The sequence below is a fragment of the Callionymus lyra genome, unplaced genomic scaffold, assembly GCF_982586985.1.
Source record: "Callionymus lyra unplaced genomic scaffold, fCalLyr1.hap1.1 HAP1_SCAFFOLD_26, whole genome shotgun sequence".
Lineage (NCBI taxonomy): Eukaryota > Metazoa > Chordata > Actinopteri > Syngnathiformes > Callionymidae > Callionymus > Callionymus lyra.
Genome location: NW_028258543.1, coordinates 828826 through 832050, shown reverse-complemented (window position 1 = coordinate 832050; position 3225 = coordinate 828826).

Sequence of the window (3225 nt, the reverse complement as noted above, 5' to 3'; positions counted from 1 at the left end):
CCATTCCACGGATTACATAAAGTTCTGTGAGGGCAACGTCACGCCGACCCGGAGGGTGCGGTGCTTTGCCAACACCAAGCCATGGGTGACCCCTCAACTTCAAGTTCTGCTGAACAAGAAGAAGAGGGTGTTTGCTTCAGGGAGCAGAGAGGAGCTTAAGGAGGTCCAGCGTGAACTCAAGAAGGCGATCAGGATGGCCAAGGACGAATACAAGAGGAAACTGGAGGAGCAACTGGCGCAGGGCAACACAAGGGATGTGTGGAAAGGCCTGAAGAAAATCTAAGGTCATGGCCAGAGTGGAGCCAGAGCCACAGCAGGGGGAGACCAAAGATGGGCCACTGAACTTAACCAGTATTTCAACCGGTTTGATCAGGGCCCCCCTCCCCCCTCCATCTCTGCCCCTCACTCTTCACAAAGCTGTTTTTCCCCTGCTTCAGCCCCCTCCCCCCAACTGTTCTCACCTCCAAGCCACCTTTCTCCCCCCCAACACGCCCTACTGCCTCAGCTGCCCAACCCCCCACAGCCACCTCTCTCTGTTACATCTGAACAGGTGAGGAGAGTTTTCTGACGACTCGGCCATTGTGGGCTGCGTGTCTGGGGGGGGCGAGCTGGAGTACAGGTCAGTCATTAAGGACTTTGTTGACTGGTGTGAGAGCAACTACCTTTGCTTAAACACCGGTAAGACAAGGGAGATGGTGATTGACTTCAGGAAAAAGTCCCCACCACATCAACCGGTGAGCATCCAGGGCTCGGACATTGAGCTGGTGGACAGCTTCAAATACCTGGGTGTTCACCTCAACAATAAACTGAACTGGTCCACACACATCAACGCCGTGTACAAGAAGGGCCGAAGTCGCCTCCACCTCCTGGGGAGACTGAGGTCCTTCGGAGTGTGCAGACCACTTTTAAGGACCTTTTATGACTCCGTGGTAGCCTCTGCTATCCACTACGCTGTGGTCTGCTGGGGAGCAGGCAGCACGGACCGGGACAGGAAGAGACTCAACAGGCTGGTCACGAGGGCCGGCTCTGTCCTGGGCCGCTCGCTGGACTCGGTGGAGGAGGTGGGAGAGAGGAGGACACTCTCCAGACTATCCTCCATCAGGGACAACGCCCTTCACCCACTGCACCTGACCGTGGAGGAGCTGGCCAGCTCCTTCAGTGGCAGGCTCAGGCACCCCCAGTGTAGGACGGAGCGTTATAGAAGGTCCTTCATCCCAACTGGTGTCAGGATATTTAACTCTCTACTTTAAATATCCTGATGCTAATCGGTAGTGAGTTTTTCTTCTTGTGTGCTTTTTATTTTTATTTTTTTCCCGTTTTTATTTCTATTTTATTTTTATTTTATTCTATTTTATTCTGTTAATAGTGTTAAATTTCTAATTTTTGTAAATAATTGTATATTCTTAAGATCGTTTTTATTTTATTTTATATTATCTCTTTTATTATTTATTTTTCCTTGCACTTTATTTTTTAAACTGCGCTGTTGTGAAAGTGTGTTTCCCCTCTGGGGATGAATAAAGATTTTCTATTCTATTCTATTCTATGGAGAGCTTATCTCTGAACGCATGATCAGTGCATTTATTTATTTATTTGTATTGTATTACATTTCTCCGATCCTTGTTATTCTAATCAGGCTCTGACTGATCACTGACTTCCATCAGTGATCTGATCCAGCCTAACACCCCAGCTCGGGCTCTGAGGTCTGTGGATCAGAATCTACTTGTGGTTCCTCGCACACGGTTCAGGACCAGAGGAGAGAAACCCTTCCAGGCAGTTGCTCCTAAGCTTTGGAACGATCTAAAACATTTTAATTTGTGCAGGCCTTTCCTTGATTTTCCGTAACTCCTGTGTTATCTTGATCTTTTATATATTTTATTGAGTTTTGTTTTTGATTGTTTAAGCACTTTGTGACCCTGGTCTGGAAAAGCCCTCTATAAATATAAATTACTACTTACTTACTTGTAGTGTAGTCAGTTATTACTGCTGAAATCAATTCATAACTTTCATTTTTTTCTATTACAGTCTATTACAGTTCTTCTACACCAGGCCTGGCCAACCCGCGGCTCCCGAGCCGCATGCGGCTCTTTGCCTGGTTTCATGCGGCTCTAATGTTCTAGTGTTGTGTGGTTCTCGAACGATTTGTTGGAACGAACGATCTTTTGAGTGAACGTACTGAACTTCATTCCTTTCTCAGTTCAGTTGAACTCAGCTGCGACCGTGCCGGTGGGAGGGATTCTATAATAGACTTTGCTACAGAACATTTAGTTTTTATGTTGGCACAAAGTGCCAAAGTACAGTCAAAAGAACTGTCGATCCCATCACTCTAACATTCATATCGAGGTTTGGGTTTGTGTTTTCTAAATGTGTGTGTTCGCTTCGCTTGAGTTCAATACATGCGCGTTGGATGAAAATACCGCAAAGTTTCTCAGTAGGGACAAGATCTTTTGAGTAAACAATTTGTGTCAAGTTCGCTTTCAAAATGGCAGGGAAAAAATGCACAGCCAAATGAAAATAGGAATATGAACACAGGACGTTTTTAACTGAATGGAAGAGTTTATATTTTCTATGGAAAAGTACCCCAATGTCAAACGGGCTGCGCTTAAGATACTGTCAATATTTGGGTCAACATACGTCTGCGAGTCTGTGTTTTCTTCCTGAAACACGTGAAATCAAAGCATCGATCTGTTCTGACTGACACCCATGTGAAAGAATTGCTTCGAGTGGCAACAACTGAATACAAGCCAGATCTGATGAGGTTTGTTCAAAGCAAGGAATGCCAGAAGTCCCACTAAGCAACATGCATAGTAAGAGAAAAAATACATTTTAATTATTATATTTTAGTTTGTGGACTTAGTTGAACTGAGAGTTTGTGCGTGTAAGACAGTGCACACAATGTTCATTGTTGAAAATGACTGACCCGTGGTCTGCAGATGTCAAATTCTGTCATTATCATGTTGGTGTGTGACATTTAAAATAAATCTGGCTAAGCAGAGGTCTGTGTGTGTGTGAGGAAGGGATGAGGCGATGTTCATGTGTGCCCATATGTATGACGTGGCTCTTTGCGGTAACACAGTAAAAAAATGTGGCTCTTAGGCTCTGACTGGTTGGCCACCCCTGTTCTACACGAATCCACCTGTTGCAGAACATGACCAGACAGAGGTAGTCTTTGCTCTTGAGGCTGTTGTACTTACTTGTATACTTTGTCTGAATCTGCAAGATCTAGCA